The following is a 20,014-nucleotide window of genomic DNA, read 5'->3' as shown; positions in this document are numbered from 1 at the left end:
ATGGAAACTTCTAATTGATAACAGCATGCTTCTGAATATAAAAAGATGTACTGAAAAAAGAGCGTGTCAGGAATTACAAAATGACAGCTGACCATTAGTATTGAAGCATTAGAAGCTGCTATTTCTCTTATGTATGTGAGAAGAGTATATGGCGCAAAAAACTTTCCCCTAAAATTATTATGGTCGCAGGTTTGGGGACCTGCATTTTTTCGGAACACCATGAGTAGAAATCAATTTAGTAAAATTTTAAGATTTCTGCGATTTGACGAGAAAGCCACACGATCTCAAAGATTACAAACAGATCGCTTTGCAGCTGCCACTCCCATATGGAATACCTTCATTGCCAATTGCTTGCTATGTTACAAACCAAGTGAAAACATCACTGTGGATGAACAGTTGTTTCCTTGCAAGGATCGCTGCCCATTCATATAGTACATGAATAGCAAACCAGACAAGTTTGGAATAAAGTTTTGGTTGGCTGTTGATACAAGCTCTAAATACTTGGTGAACGGTTTTCCTTACCTTGCTAGAGATGAGGAGCGTCCTGCAGGTGTACCGTTAGCAGAGCATGTTGTAATGAGTTTGGCAGAGCCCTACCTTTCTAAGGGAAGAAATATTACATGCGACAATTTCTTCACGGCCAAATCTCTTGGAGAAAATTTGAAACGCAAGAGTACTAGCATATTCGGTACACTGAAAAAGTCTAGCCGAGAAGTTCCTCCATCAGCAAAATCACCTACAGTGCCCTTGCACAGTACCACTATTTACAAGTCGGGTGACATGACCCTAACCTCCTATCAGTGTAAAAAGAACAAGAATGTGCTCCTGTTGAGCACAATACACAACACAGTTACCATCAACCAGCAGCATCAAAAAAGCTACCTGAAACAGTGATGCTCTATAATGAAACTAAGTGTGGTGTTGACATCATAGATCAAATGGCTCGACTTTACATTGTGAAATACGGATGCCGTAGATGGCCTGTGCATGTGTTTTTCAATGAGTTGGACCTGGCCGCAATCAACGCATGGATTCTGTACAAGGAGGTAACAGGTGACAATGTTTCCCGGCGCCAGTTCATATTCAAGTTGGGAGAGGAACTAGCAGCCAGATATGTAACCACTAGACCACCAGCCCCTCTTCCTGAAATAATTCCTCAGCAGAGCAACGTTCGCAAGACATGTCAGAATGGAGGATGTAGAGGGAAGAACAGAAGTAAACATCAGTGTGCAAAGTGCTTCAAGCACGTGTGTGGACCATGCTTAGCAAGTCCCGAGTGTACCTGTGTAAGGTGTTATGTTGCAGCTGGTGGCTTTGAATAAATAATCATGAAAGGAAGCTTATTTTTGTGTTTGTTGTTAATAGTTTTTTCTTGATTATAGTGTAATGCATATTGTTTAAATGTGGAAATTATTCCTTTCATTTTTGTACTAAGATTTCTTAAGATGAACTCAATAGTTATTGAAATTTTAAAAATATCATATCCTAGAGAAAAATCATACATATTCATTAAAAGCTTTAAAAAATTATATAAATAAACATTCCTATTCAAAAGTGTTAAATATTTGGAAAGAAAATCTATTAAACCTGCACCCGTCAAAATGACGGGTCCGGTCCTTGTAGGTAGACAGAATCTCTTGTCCTCCTAGTGATATGCTAGGAAGATGAGCTGACAACAAGCTGGAAATTTTCTTAGAAAACCATAAAACTTAATAAGGGTTTTGCATCGCGTTTCAACTTTCAGTAGAGGTAGACTAGGTCACTGTCCTCATATCTCGATCTCTTTCTGAAGTGTTTGAGCAAAGATTTTCCCTACGCTATCTGGTTTACAGTTAGAAAATAACAGTACTATTGCGCTATTAAGTAAGGAATTTCCGAGAGAGAAATATTGTCGGAATTATTAGTATGGGTTTGTACTAACAAATTAATAATTAATGTCAACTACAACCGATTAATTTTAATCGACTCGATTATTCGATTAAATATTTTTGACCGATTAATCTTACAACAGAAATTGACCGATTAATCTATTAGATTAATCGATTAAATCCCAAAACACTAAAAATTACCATATGCAGAACTCAATTCATGGCTTTTAATAGACTTTAAAATCTGGTGCAGCTAAATGTAAGATGAAATTTATGGAACAACTATACTGAAATTTTGAAAGTGTCTCAAAATGCAACAGTATAAACAATGACGTAGTTGAAATCTGAAGCGTGATTATGGCTCCGACTGTTTCTTTGAAGCACCTGCGTCGCTGTTCTACGGGATGATTCACGTGCGGACATGGATAGGCAACCGGAAACGCGACTTTATAAAATAGGTCGCAGTGACGATGTACCGGAAAAGTGGTCTGCCATGCCGTCCTTCCATCTGTCAGCTGTTTTTGTCTCGCCATCCGTGTACACAGATAAACTGATAATATCTGTATGGCTTGCGAAAGAAGAATTTGATATAATTCATTTTCATTATTATTATTATTATTATTATTATTATTATTATTATTATTATTACTTACTTACTTACTTACAAATGGCTTTTAAGGAACCCGAAGGTTCATTGCCGCCCTCACATAAGCCCGCCAGCGGTCCCTATCCTGTGCAAGATTAATCCAGTCTCTATCATCATACCCCACCTCCCTCAAATCCATTTTAATATTATCCTCCCATCTACGTCTCGGCCTCCCTAAAGGTCTTTTTCCCTCCAGTCTTCCAACTAACACTCTATATGCATTTCTGGATTCGCCCATACGTGCTACATGCCCTGCCCATCTCAAACGTCTGGATTTAATGTTCCTAATTATGTCAGGTGAAGAATACAATGCGTGCAGTTCTGTGTTGTGTAACTTTCTCCATTCTCCTGTAACTTCATCCCGCTTAGCCCCAAATATTTTCCTAAGAACCTTATTCTCAAACACCCTGAACCTATGTTCCTCTCTCAGAGTGAGAGTCCAAGTTTCACAACCATACAGAACAACCGGTAATATAACTGTTTTATAAATTCTAACTTTCTGATTTTTGGACAGCAGACTGGATGATAAGAGCTTCTCAACCGAATAATAACACGCATTTCCCATATTTATTCTGCGTTTAATTTCCTCCCGAGTGTCATTTATATTTGTTACTGTTGCTCCAAGATATTTGAATTTTTCCACCTCTTCGAAGGATAAATCTCCAATTTTTATATTTCCATTTCGTACAATATTCTGGTCACGAAACATAATCATATACTTTGTCTTTTCGGGATTTACTTCCAAACCGATCGCTCTACTTGCTTCAAGTAAAATTTCCGTGTTTTCCCTAATCGTTTGTGTATTTTCTCCTAACATATTCACGTCATTATTATTATTATTATTATTATTATTATTATTATTATTATTGATGTTATTTAGTCAACTGTCCGAAGACCAACAAGGCACCACTTATGAGGCAACTAGGCCAGGAGATATTGGGGTAGAATGCCAGTTCCTTTCCCCTGCATTGCATATATCGCCGATTAGCTACTGCTAGTCCCCAAAAAACCTCTTTGCATCAAAGTATAGCTTTCAGTGCACAATGTTGAGTCGACTACAGAAATCGATCTTTTTTCGGTAACCACAGAGATGTAAAAGTGAGTGTACACAATATCCATAGAGAAAATACAGAAATATCACAGTCTACTATATACAGTCGCGAAGCTTGAGGTGTTTTTTTGCAAATCTCGTGATAAAGCCCTCCAAGCGGTTAGCAACTAGAAACAATAGACTGTCCATTGTCGACTTTGGACTGTGTCGTATTTCTATCGAGTGCTAGCTCGTTGCTTATTTCACATTGATGCTTGTGAAATGTTCGTTATTGGTTGTAATGAAAATGTTAATGGCTAAAATATAATAATTGGAATAATAATATGGGACAAGGAGTAGACGTTTGTAGTGCTATAAATTGTAGCAACAGTAAGAGAAAGAGGCCAGAGTTACCCTTTGTCCGATTTCCGAAAGATTCAGAAAGGTTCCTGGGTTTCCACAAGAATGCTGTGCAGAAACAAAACTGTTAATTTTGAAGTTCTTTGTGACTGTTAGAATACATTATATCCTGAAATTTCTCAATGAAATGTTTCAATCTAACCGAAAGCTCTCACTTAGGCTGCTAAATTTCCAGAGAAATAAAGGTTAGGTCTACTTTTTTTTCAAAGGATATATTTTTAATTGTAGCTATTAATTTTGTTATTATTTTTATTTGTTATTTTACTAAAGACGTAGAAAAATTAAGTTCGTTTTAATGAAATTTATTGATCACGTTTTATTTTCAATTCTGGTGGGATTATTATTGCTTAGGCCTACTTTTTTTTCAAAGGATATGTTTTTAATTATAGCTGTTAATTTTGTTGTTATTTTTATTTGTTGCTTTACTAGAGAAGTAGAAAAAGTATGTTACAATAAAATTTATTGATCACGTTTTATTTCCAATTCTGGTGTGATTATTATTGCTTAACTTCATCCCACTTTGTTAACTACGTAAGCCTACACTACAAGTACCGGTACACGTAAGTTACTCCATTAATTCACATTTCATTATTATTGTTGTAAAGGGAAATGGAAATTAATATTTATTGGTTTCATAGTTAATTATCGCTATAATCTTGAATGAGTGAAGCTATTATAGTAAATTTCAGTTCGTTTTGCACAAACAAAAATTATATTAACTTATTTCTTGCAGGTATCTTCGAGTTTATGGTAGAATTTAATATACTTCATTAAAATAATAAATTAACTTTATGCATTTAATATTTCAATAATGGAAGGAAGGTGTTAATTTTTCCAAAAGAACACGACAACGAAAGTATAACATATTTTGTCGTCTGCTAGGAGAGAGATCTGCGATGATGACGCGATAGTAGCGATCCTAGTGGTGGGCAACTACCCATGTTTGCATTTTTACTACATATTGAGCTTCGCAACTGTATATAGTAGACTGTGGAAATATTGTAATTACCAAGCGATTAACAAATTAGAAACATGTCACAAATATGTTTTTTAACAGTATTGCATAAAATGTTGTTCACATATTTCGTAGTTTTTGCAATAGACCGAATATATTTCATGGTTACCGACATATTTCGCACAATGATCCAAATTTCGCTTTGTTTGGCGAGTTTGTTTTGCTTAAATGTGGTATTTTGTAGAAGGATGAATGTAAGAAAGAAAGTAATTGCGTAAAATTTCGTGCACATCCCTATTACCTAAAAGTATGATCACTATTCTGCTGAGGTATGTGAACGTGACGTCAACAGCCAATGGGTCGGTCTTGGCCCTTCATATACTGTTCGCACTTTCATTATTATTATTATTATTATTATTATTATTATTATTATTATTATTATTATTATTATTATTATTATGTTGTATGGAACTCCATTACTTCCACTGACTCGGCTAAATTGGAGAATATCCCAAGAAAATTTATTTCCTTGTATTCTTATAGATTTTTACCAAATTCCGATTATAACTATGAGATTAAATGCAATTATTTCAATTGCGGTAGTTTGTTCACCAGACGTCAGGATCTTGATTATTTATTTTTTTGCAAAGTCATTAAGGGTGATATTGATTGTGAATCTTTCATAAGCAATATCAGTCTTCGTATTCCTGCTAATGGTTTAAGATTTCATAAATTGTTTTATAATAAGAATCCTAAATCTCTCTCTCCGGTCTGCAGATGCATTAAATATGCTAATTTGCATGGATTCAACTTGGATCCATTTAATGTGTAGTATATCTTTAAGTTTTAACTCACTGATCTAATTTTAATAATTATTTGTCCATATATTTCTTGCATTTGGTCTATTGATTCATGTAGACCATTCCATTATTTCAATTCTCATTGTACTAATTTTATAATTATTATTAGATCAATGATTGATGTAGACCATTATATTGTTTGTATTTCATCTCATTGCCATTTTCTATCATTCATTCTCATCATCATTTGTTGTTTTGTTCTGTTTTGTATCGTGCAAAACTGTAATTGGCCTTGTGCTGTTGTTTTTGCACGTTAATATTCTAAATAAATAAATAAAATAAATAAATAAATTATTATTATTATTATTATTGACACTACTAACACATAATTATTAAAATATGCTTTAAATATATTTCTACAACTTTCTTACTTACTTACTTACTCACTTACTTACAGCTTTTTAGGAAGCCGGAGGTTCATTGCCGCCCTCACATAAACCCGCCATCGGTCCCTATCCTGAGCAAGATTACATTTCTACAACACTTCTTCTAAATGTATTAGTTGACTGGTTACAGTTAGGCCTACATCCCTGAAAGTTGAAAAGTTATACAGTGAAACCTCTCCTTACGGACACCTCCAAGATACGGACACTCCTCATTTACGGACAGATTTTTATGTCCCAGCTGAAATAATATAGAAATAATGATAAATTTAACTCTCGTTTACGGACACTCTCAGACACGGACACGGACAGCTGTTTCACAGTCCTAAAGCTTGCTTTACCTCCTGACTGCGGACAGAACTTGGATTTCAAGACCTGATGTGTTACAAAAATGGAAAATTTAATTCTGAGAACTATACAAAAATTTCTTAACATGAAAGAAGACAATAAGGGTCTCGTAGGCTACCACTAGCCCAGCCGGCTACTCCTTGTTAGCTGGAAGCGGGTGGATAAACAAAGTCATAAAATTTAACCTATCTGATGAGTCCAAGGCTTTCGCGATCGTGAAATTTTATTCGACACATGATAGGGTTAGTAGGATTATTCTCTTCACTTCAATCAGTTGTTCTGTTTCGAGAGACATGACACCTGGACGTAAAGGTTAAGTTGAAAACTGTACATTTCAGTACTGCATAACTGTAGACCTAGAATAAAATTACATGGCACAGTACTGTATTTTCCTTTTCGGTCTTATCTACTGTAGTTCAAAGTTGCAAAGAATTTACTGCAGTGTACCGTATTTAGAATTAAACTACAGTAACTTAATACATTTCATTTAAAGCGTGAAGGGATACATAATGCATATTATAAATTTACTGTTAGATTGGGGAGCCTCCCTCCCAATAAAGGACACCTCCCAGATGCGGACAGATTGTTACGTCTCTTTGATGTCCGTAAATGAGAGGTTTCACTGTATCAAGTTTGTTATATCAACAGTAAAACCCTGCTTAACCTAAACACGGCTTGACCGAAAGTAACGGTGAAGTAAAATTATATTTACTATAATACCTTTCTTTGGACCACAACACGTAGGCTACTTCTTTTTTTTTAAATATTGTCTAAAATATATAAAACTGCGTCTTATTTTCCTAAGGTCTGTCAATGCATGCCAATCACACAGCTAGCGTTTTGTTCTCAACCCATAGTAAGGCTACAAATAAGTGTTAACATTTTTTCCATATTCTCAGTTCACATCTTTCGTGTTCAGAAATGGCCATCGGGTGATGCAGTCGCAGCAATGATCTTCTTCAAGGTCTCGGATTAAAAGGAGTCGTCAAGCCCTATATCACTTACGTTAAAACAGCTATGTTAATAATATGCTATCTTATGTACTATACATGCTCAGTTTTTACAATTTTCTCTTTATAATTACATACCGTAAGATATTTTGCTGTTTTTCCTGTTAGCATTTAATCCTATTTTGTTTTTAATGCTTTCAAGATTGTAACACGGAATTTGATCTCTTTTCACTATCATACATAAATCATGTGCATGTACTAAGTGTATTACAGATATTTACACTAGGGTTAAGTGTGATTTCTTAGACACATGTTCCAAGGCCAAGTTAAAGCAAAGTGGTGAACAGCTTTTTACATAATATAAAGTGATAAATCATGGGTCTAGGTCCTAGGGGATTTCATAACCGGAAATTTCGTCGCCGTTATTGTCTGTCACCATTTTTCGTGACTACGTTTTTGTCAGCAGGTACATTTCGTCACTACATACTTTTTGTTACCAACCACACTTCGTTACTATGTGCTTTTTTGTCACCAGTCAACTTTTCCACCATTGAAATTAAAACACATTAAATCTATTTTAATAAGATTTTTATTCGTATATTCCTCAACGAAGCGTGAAATTCTGGTCTCCAAATCTGCGTATTTCTTCTTCTTCTTCTTCTTCCTCTTCTTCCTGAGTGGAGAGTGTCCTGCTTCCATTTAATTTCTCAAAGTTCTGGTGATTCCTAGCAGCTTCTCCCTGGAACAACTCAAGAACATGGTAAAAAAAAGGATGTGGTTTCTTCATTAAAGCGTTGAGCCGCCTGTGTCTTGTTTCGCATGTATTATTTTATATTTCTAGGCAGGTTTTCCCTGGTTCGGATGCAACAGTTCCATGTTCGCGGAGGGAACATTGGCTGTTATTTTCCTTTGCCGCGTCAGTGACCCTTCACATATTATCTTCAGAGTGTATTACCCTTCGAAATAATGATATTGTTGCGTTATAAGTGCCGACGAAATAGGTCGGCGACAAGTTATAATTTGGTGACGAACTCACCGGGTGATAAAAGTGAAACGGTGACGAAATACGTCGGTGATAAGTATAACTTGATGACGATGTCTCCGGGTGACAAAAATTCCGGATCTCGAAGAGTATTCCTACGATATTCTTAGATATTCATAGTCACATGCTTTACTCCTATGTATATTAATAATTGTTACGGAATTATTAAAGTCTACGTACAGTCGCAGACCTCTTCTAACAAAATATTTAAAACTTTAAAATATCTATTATGAACCGCTTTACAATCCTAGATGTAAATGTAGGAAATGAGGTTCTTTACTTTTTGTCTGCTGAATTATGCCTCCAATTGAAAACTTCATCAGGTAATGTTTCGATTCTGCTCACCATGTAAAAGTCAAGTCAATTCATCCTTTTTACATGCCGTCACTTTTCGATAAGAATACTTTGCTGTACAGGTAGATACTGTTCTTTCTTTACACGCGCAGCGGAAGTTCCTTTGTTTCACAACTTCCTGTGTTGGGTTTTGCATGGTTACTTTACATTAAAATAGACTTCGTCTCATTAATACCTCTTACTGTATACATTGCTGTCTGTTTTAAATACCGACATATTAGACTCTACGTATATATAATATAGGCTAGGTTTTTTTTTAAATAAAGTACAACTGAATTGAAATTGAATGAAGGGATTTTTGAGAAGAAGGTCAGAAAAGTCAAATCTTGTATTTAGAAATATTTTTATGGAAAAAAAGTATTTTTGCAACTATTGTTGTGCAAGTTATGAGGATATTTTTAAATAATTAAATAATATTATTAAATAATAATAATTGTTATTGTTATTCTTATTGTTATTATTATTATTATTATTATTATTATTATTATTATTATTATTATTATTATTATTATTACTTCATTTGTATTATACAGAAGTAGTGAAGTTATGTTTACTTACAGTAACTTTTAAAGAACACGGAGGTTCATTGTCGCCCTCGGTTCCTCTATCCTGAGCAAGATTAATCTAGTTCCTAACATCATATCCCACCTCCCTCAAATCCATTTTAATATTATCCTCCAATCTACGTCTTGGCCTCCCCAAAAATATTTTTTTCCTCAGGTCTCACTACTAACATTGTCGGCCTGAGTGCCCCAATCGGTAAAGTGCTGGTCTTCTGTGTCCTAGGTTGCGGGTTCGATCTTGGTCCTGGTCGATGACATTTAAGTATGTTTAAATGCGACAGGATCATGTCAGTAGATTTACTGGCATGTAAAAGAACTCCTGCGAGACAAAATTCGGGAACGCTGGCGACGCTGATATAACCTCGGCAGTTGCAAGCGTCGTTAAATAAAACATAGGCCTACTAACATTCTATATGCATTTCTGGATTCATGCATACGTGCTACTTGCCCTGCCCATATCAAACGTCTGGATTTAATGTTCCAAATTATTTTACGTGAAGAATACAATGCGTGCAGTTCTGAGTTCTTTAACCTTCTCCATTACCCTTTAACTTCATCCCTCTTAGCCCCAGATATTTTCCTAAGCACCTTATTCTCGAACACTCTTAATTTCTATAGTAACAATTTAATTGTTGATAAATTTTGTTAGTCTTTGTTATGAAAGTAGTTTTTATTGATGAAATAAATATAATATAATAATAAGATGTTCTTAGCAGAAGATGAGAGAAAATTGAGATTCTGAAGATTAGGCCTATAGGATTTAGTGACAAAAGACGTACGCAACAAGAGGTATGCACACTTTTTAATGAAACTCTTTCAAATCGGCCACCTACTATCAGAATATAAGCGAAATTCAGAGAATATGGATCTGTCAGATACATAAAGAGATATGGTAGACCGTCCATTGACAACGATTTGGAACTTCACGTTTTGCTCATGGTTAACGTGAAACCACAATCTTCCCTCTGTGAAATAGAATCTGAAATAATACATAAGTCGAGGAGCAAGGGTCGCATTCCCAGACATACATCACTCAATGATATCATTAAAAGATCTCTGACTTCGTGTGGCATCCCGTCTCTTTTGGAACCACCAGGTATTAGTCGCGCAGATGGTAAACGACCCGATGGTCTGACCTTAATTCCATGGTCTAGAGGAAAATCTTTAATTTGGGACTCCACTTGCGTTGACACTCTAGCTCCATCTCACTTGCCGAATACCTCCAGACACGCAGCATCTGCTGCTGAATTAGCCGTGAAGAAGAAAGTCAATAAATATGCTCATCTTTTAGACAATTATATCTTTGTCCCATTTGCTGTGGAGACCTTCGGTCCTTGGAGTCATGACGCTAAAGGTTTGGTATCTCAAATCGGCAAAATTTTGATCTCCATTACTGGTGATCGCCGTTGCACTACTTATTTGCGTCAACGCTTAAGTATGTCTATTCAACGCGGAAATGCAATGAGCGTTTTGGGTACTCTTCCAGAGTCCAGCCCTTTGGACGAACTTTTTCTCCTGTAAATTTTTTTCATCTCTATGTAAATGTTTATATTTAGTGTTTATATATGTGTAATTGTAACAGTGAAAATATTGTTAATCCAATAATTTTTTTTTTTTTTCATAGGTGTATATTATTTTTGGGAGTGTTTTTGTGAGTAATTTTATGAGGTTGTTATTGATATGCTGATAAATTATTTGTAATATACATAAGTCTGTCTTGGAATTTATAAAATTCGCCATGATTAATCACACTAAAGAACTGTTATTATTCAATTGTTTTATTAGCATTTATCTGTTATTAGTTAATTCATGGCTCCCTTATTCTCTATAGGGCCGTATTCATAGACATTTTTAGCGTGGGCTTTCGGTGGATTATCAGCGTTTTTCGTATTCATAAACCAGTGTTAGCGATAGGATATGATTTGAATTCTGTACTAGTAACCAGTGGATAGCCGGGGCTAGCTTAGTACGCTCGTAGCGCGTGCTGCGAAATGTCTATGAATACGGCCCTATAGTGCTAAGTTTATATACTGTAATATTTATTTTTGTTATGTAAACTTACCGGTACGTATGCAGAGAGATCAATTTAAAAGCTGGCATGCCCAAGACAGCTCGACCCAGAGCATATGTTGAAAATTATGTCCCTCCGTTTCAATGCTTTTGTCAATAACAATGGATTGTTACTTGATTAGTGATTACTAGTTATGATGTATACATATGACATAGAAATATGATTAAATGAAGGGTTCAGAGCCATAGTGGGCCAAGCGCCATTTATTAAAAAACTGAAAAAGCAAGAGTTAAAGTTAAGTGAATACCATAGTTTAATGAAGATTGACATGTCATTTAGTTTTAATGTGTATACTTTATATTACTTGCTATATGTTTTCATTGAATTATGGTAATAACTTAATTTTAACGCTTCTTTTCTACGGTTTCAGTAAATGGCGCTTGGCCCACTATGGTTCTGAACCCTTTAAATATAAACTATAGGCTATAGACTGGTAAAAAATACTGATGGCAGAGCATGAATAACTGAAGAAAAAAGTATAATAATGTTTTTTTTTTGTGTGTGTAACTATCAAGGTTTTCCCAGAAGGAAATATGTTTTGTGAGTCTGTTTTAAAAATGAGAATAGATGGTCATTGCCGGATGCGTACGCTAAAACAGTCGTTTGTTACTCTGTCGTGTATTGGTATGTGTTGGGCGCACAATTGCTGTGCTTTGCAGGTGAATGAGAATTGATGAAGACATTCTAGAACGGTTGTAATCGAAGAGGACTTCACCAAAACATGATTTTTTTGTAGGGGATACTTTTGTACCTTTAGCATAGTGTACCTTTGAACATTTTTTGTTTTTTAATTTTTGCTGCTACCTAGAGGACTTAAAATGAAGTAGATTGTAGAGAAAGCCGGTAAGTAGCTCTGGTCGTAGTTTCAGTTTGATCTATTGCAAAGTGCGAGTTCCGTGGACAAAAGAAGTTTTTTAGTACCAAAAGTAAACATTTCGTTCATTGATGTATGTTTTCTAAACACAAAACCAGATTGTATTTGTTAATATCTTTCAAGTACGGTGTGTTCCCTATCATCTGGTGAGTAATAACATATTTTAATTTCCATGATTTATTTGACTCTCTAGTTTTCGGAGCCATATTTGTTTAAACGTGCACCCTCTTGTACCTTTGAACACAAAACATCTTGTACCATGGAACATGTTCCAAATTACACGATACTATCGGTTTTTGTTTTTCTTTTATTTTAAGATCATGTCACGAAGTAAGTCTGGAATTAAAGAGGTCCCCAATTGATTCGGATGCCTTGAACAAAAGCTGTTGAAGCAGTTATTGCTTCTGCAGGAAATAAAATCTCAATCAGAGAAGCCTGCTCTGGTTTATGATAGAAAATACATTTTAGATATGATTGTCAGTTTTTACAGCTATATTCCCTCCTATATCCCATGTGTTCCAACTTACAAGAGGGTATGTTCCAAGGTACATGATCCTGTTGTACCTTTGAACACATTACATAACTCTTCATTTTATTTTTTCCATCCTTAATAGATCTGTAAAACAGGAAAATGCATACAGGAAGTTGTAAAGGAATCTTCAATAATTATTTCAAGAATTTTTTCATTTAAAAAATTTCATTTCCCAAAATTAAAAAAAATAATAAACTGTGAAAAGTGTTTAAAGGTACAACAGTCTCCCCTACATGAACATCTCCAGCTTATTATTTTTTTGGGATCTGAAACCGTTTCTCTGATGACGCAATAGTCACCCTTTCCTGTGAGACCGCGCCTGATGAAATTTATTAATAGTGAAGGAAAAACGGAAAACGAATTCCTCTTTACAAAAAAATTCTGATCAGTGCTTTCGTGCGACACGGAGGCGTTGCGTAAGACAGGGACGGGCATTGCGTCGAGTCGTGTTTGTCGTATGAACAGGATCAGACACGAATCAGACTGTAGGATTCGAACCTGGGGCGCTCCTTGCACCGCATTGCGCAACGGATCTCCTCGTTCGATTCCTGAATCCCGGTCCTCGAGCGTACGATTGTTTCAGTGCTCTACAGCGCTGCCAACCTCTGAAAAAGAAGACATCGAATTAACTACTCGAATGTGTCTTGTGAATTTACTGTCTCTTTCTTGCTTCGATCATTTGCAAGGAAGTAATTTATAAGCTTTCGTTACTATCTGTAATACGGTATATCAGTGTGGTAATTTCATTTAATTACATTACATTACAAAAATGTGCAATGAAATAAGAAATACTCATCATTAGAAGGGGACGTGTTGGGGGGGGAGAGAATTTATTCGGGGGCACAAATGCCCCCCTTAATCTTAATACTCAATTATTATAATAGACGACTTGTGAGGTCCACATTACATGGAAGAAGTTCTTGACACGAAATATATCATATAAATAATAGCAGAATTTTTTTTAGTGTGCAATGATAGACAGTTTGTGCAATAATACACCAATATATGCAGTAATAAAACAAATTTTGTGCAGTAATAAAAGTTAAAAGACGACAACAGATACCAAGTGGAAACAATATCCTTGTATTCATGGAAATTTTCATTGTACAGGGACATAATTTTATTTGTACTTCAATTTTTATTGTACCTGAGTTTTTTTAATGTACTTCACTTCCACCCCTTCTACTAATGAAGTTCAACCGTCCTACACACAGATCCAAGACTGCATGTACAATCATAGTAGCCTTACGGTCATAGTAAACAGTATGTTCCAAAAATATGTTCGCGTTTTCCAGTGACGAAAGAGCTTTCAATATTGAATCATTTTCGCACAGGTACTGTCGTCCATTTGCCTACGTCGTATCCCGGTTTCCCCCACCTGCTTTTATTCGCCAGCTAGTGGCTGGGCTGTCGTCTTAGCTCTTTTGTGAGAACATTAATTTCTGTTGGGAATTGGACGTCTACGTAATATTATACAACTGTTTAAAACAACTTAAATTGGCCTCGTTAAGTAATTAACTGTCACGTGATTTCTTCCCTTTCTACGACCCTACGACATAACCACTTGGACGGACAGTAGATAGTATGTCTGAGTAATTTTATCTTTTCGGATCGGGCAGAAGTGAAGATTGAATTTACAGTACGTAAGGTACTCTTTTACAGAGTAGGTACAGAATTATTTCAACAATGAGTTACTAGTTACGAAGGACGAAACTGGTAATTGGGATTAGGTACAATAGTCTATAGTGCGATAATATGCATATTAGAACTGAAGCCTGTATCGAAATGAACGGCCACCATTTTAAAAAATGTGTTTAAATATCCATATTATGATTATTTTTCAATTTAACTTCATTCTCTATATTGTACGCTAATGTGCTGTAGACAGTATAATATACACTGCATAATGAATACGTCCACATGGACAGCTCAGTTCAGTAAAAACACTTATTGTTAATACTGTACTGTATTTTGATTAAACAAAAACCTAATGAAAATGATCAAACTCAAGAGCGCGATATTTCCTAGTTTACATAAATGGATGAACTACTTTTCTTCCCTCCTATACGTAGTAAAGTGATTTGTTTGTATATTACGCCAGTATCATCGAACTCCAGTTGTGGAAGGGGGTAGGAAACGGAGTTGATCCAAAGGTATAGCCAGGTTAATATTAAAAATGTTAGTAAAAATAAAATGATGTCCCTGCATAAGTTACACACAGTTACAATGAAGAAACACATTTACCTGTGCTTGCTATCCACTTGATTTTAAAAAACAGTTCCCACTATCCATCTCAAATTTAACAATTACCATCGATTGGTGCCGCTATTACTTTCGGAGTCTGACGTCAGACTCTGACATATCATTCGCAAGTTCAACAACAATCCCTCAACTGTAAGGCAAATGCCAGGAAATTCGGGCCACAACATCCCTGAATATCACCGGCTTCATTCATCACCAAAATCATATTCATAACAAATCAGTAATACATCTACAGACGCCACTTAGTTCACAACAATAGAACCAGTTCTCAACAACAGTACACAGGCCTTCGGATTTCACCTAAAAGATTAACTCGCGATATGACCAGAGATGTTAAAGCGAATATAAATAACAGCAAATAATAATAATAATAATAATAATAATAATAATAATAATAATAATAATAATAATTTCATTCTGGTAATTTTCGTATCGATTTGTGCAGTAATAAAAATTGCTTAAAAAATTCTGAATCATACAACAGAGAACTGTAAATATTAGCTGTAATTGGCCTGTACAGGTGAACTGATTATGTTGGCGATACCTGTATTATTAGGCCTTATAAATACCGGATTTTCAGGTTCTGTAAAATCAATTTTAGGCTACTGTAACAGCCATTGTAAGTGGGGTAATTAGAATATAAAATCAAAATAAAACGGTAATATACGGTAATATTATATTAAATGTTTGTTACCATATGAAGCCCAGAAATGGGTACGCAAAATTTTCATATTAATAAAATATCGATTGTATTTATAAATATTGTTTTTATGTATGCTTTGCATCTGCTTATACAATGATAGGTGATTTTTAGATACACTGTTCTCAGTGGCGGTTCCTCGGGGGAGGGAAGGGAGGAACGTCCTCCTCACATTTTCTTCTTTTGAAAGTAAATACCAAATAAAATATATGCCTTGAAATTCGAGGAAGATTCGATAATTTTTAAGTTCACAGCTATAAGAAAAACTCGGTTGATCGAGTTTTAAACGACGCGCGCTCATGTGCTGTATAAAACTGTGAGAAAGATGCGAGATTGTCTGTGTGGAGGAAAGGCACTCCATTCCTCCTCTACTGCAGTTAACACACATAGACAACAGCGCACTAGCGGCCAGAGAAAGAAGCAGAGTTTTAAAGCAAGTAAATGAACGGAGAGGGAGGAGATCCTCCTCTGAATCAGTCATGGGCGGGAAATAGAAACGACTAGTCATGCAGCAAGCTCGCTGCCGCTGCCACCTGACGATGCTGCATTAAACCACGCTATAACACATCAAGGAGGAGACACAACAAAAACAGTTTTAACGCAACGCTATGAAAGACACCATGTAAACTTTTTTTTTAAATTATAAATAAAAATATTATGCATTGCACTTTATATAAGCTACTATTCATGATTTTAAACTTTCGTGGATATTTGAAAGTTAAAGTCGGGTTTATGTAAAACAAAGAGGAAGTAGTTCTACGTAGTTGGCCCCTGACATTCACTTCTATTCAGTGTTTACTAGACAGGGCAACAGCCAAGTTGTCAGTTTTGTACAAATATTTTTGAAACTGAAAGTAGGTACTCCAAACTACATCATTTTAACATAAAAAATTAATCGGCCACCGGCAGCTTTGGACAATAATGATAGAATGACTTTACAAGAACTGACATTCTTCAAAAGCATGTGATACTGAACTTGTAAAATGTACATGTGGCAACACACACCACGTGGGTGGGTGCAGTGTTCTCGCTTTCCTCAGATTAATTCCCATTCCCATTTCCGTAAAACGGTTCCGGTTACGAGTTAGTAGCTAGTCTCTTCCAACACGTGTGATGCTGTAGTGTGCTCGAAAAATGCTACGAGGTTGTGAATTTCCTTGTAATTGTTAATTTGCGCAATTATTCAACAATGAATAGAAGTGGAAACATATTATATTTTGGATAATTTATGAAACTCAGTTTATAAGAACAGATTATTGCTATACAGAAGGGAAGGCCAACCCCAACACTACCTGGCCTTACATGTATGCATATAGGCTAATTTGTAGCATGTTTCATTCAAGAAGGTGTCATTTCGTGCTGTTAACTTCTTTCCTCCTCTTAAGAAATATGCAGGAGCCGCCACTGACTGTTCTAGAATCTGTTGTGTTAAGGCTCTCTGACATTTTATTTGTGCGAGGTTCGTTACATCTCACAGCTTGAAATTGAGTCACTTGATAAAATTTCGCCTTCGTTCTCTTTTACTCAAAATCGTACAAGATGACACAGATATTTCGCCCGTGGAATTACCTGATATTCGCCTTACAGTTAGAAATTACCCTCCGAGAAATCGGCTCAAGCATGATACAATGAATAAAAAAAATTATAAGAAGGGAACTTATCACATGAAATAAATATGCAAGTAGTGAAAAAATTCACTATATAAATATGAGGTGAAAGAATTGTAAAAGTTTACAGACTAATTTAAATTTATCACCTAACACAAATGATGATGTGTAAGTGTTCAACTGAAAAAGTCTTACTTACAAATGGCTTTCAAAGAACCCGGATCTTCATTGTCGCCCTTACATAAGCTTACCGTCGGTTTCTACCATAAGCAAGATTAATCCAGTCCCTAGGATCATATCCCACCTTTCTTAAATCTATATTAATATTATTCTCCCATCTACGTCTCGACCCCCCAAAGTTCTTTGTCCCTCAGGTCTTCCCACTAACACTCTATATGCATTTCTGGATTCACCCATACGTGCTACATACCGTGTCCATCTCAAACGTCTGGATTTAATGTTCCTAATTGTGTCAGGTAAAGAATACAATGCGTGCAGTTCTTCGCTGTGTAACTTTTTCTATTCTCTTGTAACTTCATCCCTCTTAGCCCCAAATATTTTCCTAAACACCTTATTCTCGAATACTCTTAACTTCTGTTCCTCTCTCAAAGTGAGAGTCTAAGTTTCACAAGAATAGAGAACAACCGATAATAAAACTGTTTTATAAACTTCAAATTTCTTTTTTTTTTTTTTTTTTAGACAGGATGACGAAAGCTTCTCAACCGAATAATAGTAGGCATTTCCCATATTTATTCTGCGTTTAATTTCCTCTCGAGTATAATTTATCTTTGTTACTGTTGCTCGAAGGTGTTTGAGTTTTTCCACCTTTTCAAAGGATAAATGTTCAATTTTGTATTTCCATTTCGTACTATGTTCTGGTCATGGGACATAACCTATAACTGAGAAACTTTAGGAACATTTATTTGTTAACACATTTTCATGTACCTACTGTAGATCTATTTATAAATAATATAAAAACATAAATGTTACTTAAATGCCACTAATAACCATGTGTTATAAAATTTTTCGAATTACAATGATAATTTTGTGGGTTTAAGGAAACAACAAATGAAGTAAGAAAAAGTGAAAGTAGGCAGTATAAATTGTTAAAAGCACTGTTCTAGAAGAATTATACTGGCACTTTCTTGAAAATAATTGGCTTTACTTTTTAGAACGATGTGTAGGCCTATTACTTACTTACTTACAAATGGCTTTTAAGGAACCCGAAGGTTCGTTGCTGCCCTCACATAAGCCCGCCAGCGGTCCCTATCCTGTGCAAGATTAATCCAGTCTCTATCATCATATCCCACCTCCCTCAAATCCATTTTAATATTATCCTCCCATCTATGTCTCGGCCTCCCCAAAGGTCTTTTTCCCTCCGGTCTCCCAACTAACACTCTATATGCATTTCTGGATTCGCCCATACGTGCTACATGTCCTGCTCATCTCAAACGTCTGGATTTAATGCTCCTAATTATGTCAGGTGAAGAATACAATGCGTGCAGTTCTGCTTTGTGTAACTTTCTCCATTCTCCTGTAACTTCATCCTGCTTAGCCCCAAATATTTTCCTAAGCACCTTATTCTCAAACACCCTTAACCTATGTTCCTCTGTCAGAGTGAGAGTCCAAGTTTCACAACCATACAGAACAACCGGTAATGTAACTGTTTTATAAATTCTAACTTTCAGATTTTTTGATAGCAGACTAGATGATAAAAGCTTCTGTGTAGGCCTATTTGTTGTTTAATTTACTGCTGAATAAATGTTGCACTGACGTCTAAGAACATTTTTACTTACTTACTTACTTACTTACAAATGGCTTTTAAGGAACCCGAAGGTTCATTGCCGCCCTCACATAAGCCCGCCAGCGGTCCCTATCCTGTGCAAGATTAATCCAGTCTCTATCATCATACCCCACCTCCCTCAAATCCATTTTAATATTATCCTCCCATCTACGTCTCGGCCTCCCTAAAGGTATTTTTCCCTCCGGTCTCCCAACTAACACTCTATATGCATTTCTGGATTCGCCCATTCGTGCTACATGCCCTGCCCATCTCAAACGTCTGGATTTAATGTTCCTAATTATGTCAGGTGAAGAATACAATGCGTGCAGTTCTGTGTTGTGTAACTTTCTCCATTCTCCTGTAACTTCATCCCGCTTAGCCCCAAATATTTTCCTAAGCACCTTATTCTCAAACACCTTTAACATATGTTCTTCTGTCAGAGTGAGAGTCCAAGTTTCACAACCATACAGAACAACCGGTAATATAACTGTTTTATAAATTCTAACTTTCAGATTTTTTTATAGCAGACTAGATGATATAAGCTTCTGTGTAGGCCTATTTGTTGTTTTACTGCTGAATAAATGTTGCACTGACGTCTAAGAACATTTTAGTCACCATAATTGTGTTTTATTTTTAGTTGTCTACTTTTAAAAATATGTTTATACCTAAAGATCTATTGCTGTCAGGGTACCTGTTCGATGGCGCTACTGATCTTTTCGCTTGGTATTTTATGCGTTTTTTCATTCTCGTGGGTTAGGCCTAATTT

The 20,014-nt window shown here is 35.7% G+C and overlaps 1 protein-coding gene across 4 annotated transcripts in view; it reads right to left on the bottom strand.

Moving 5' to 3' along the window:
* The window catches only part of LOC138699500 (ionotropic receptor 75a-like), a 112,102-nt gene that overhangs the window by 59,678 nt on the left and 32,410 nt on the right, over positions 1 to 20,014 (bottom strand). The window contains exon 3 of one of the 4 annotated variants that reach the window (XM_069825434.1): positions 6,175 to 13,501. The exons of 2 other annotated variants lie outside the window; for them this stretch is intronic. The gene's annotated coding sequence lies outside the window, so the exon portion shown is untranslated. The remainder of the gene's footprint in view (positions 1 to 6,174; positions 13,502 to 20,014) is intronic. One more of the 4 variants, XM_069825435.1, reaches the window with a different exon arrangement.

This window comes from Periplaneta americana, chromosome 5 (assembly GCF_040183065.1).
Source record: "Periplaneta americana isolate PAMFEO1 chromosome 5, P.americana_PAMFEO1_priV1, whole genome shotgun sequence".
Lineage (NCBI taxonomy): Eukaryota > Metazoa > Arthropoda > Insecta > Blattodea > Blattidae > Periplaneta > Periplaneta americana.
The sequence above is the reverse complement of the archived record's forward strand: the minus strand, read 5'-3'. Positions and strand labels throughout refer to the sequence as shown.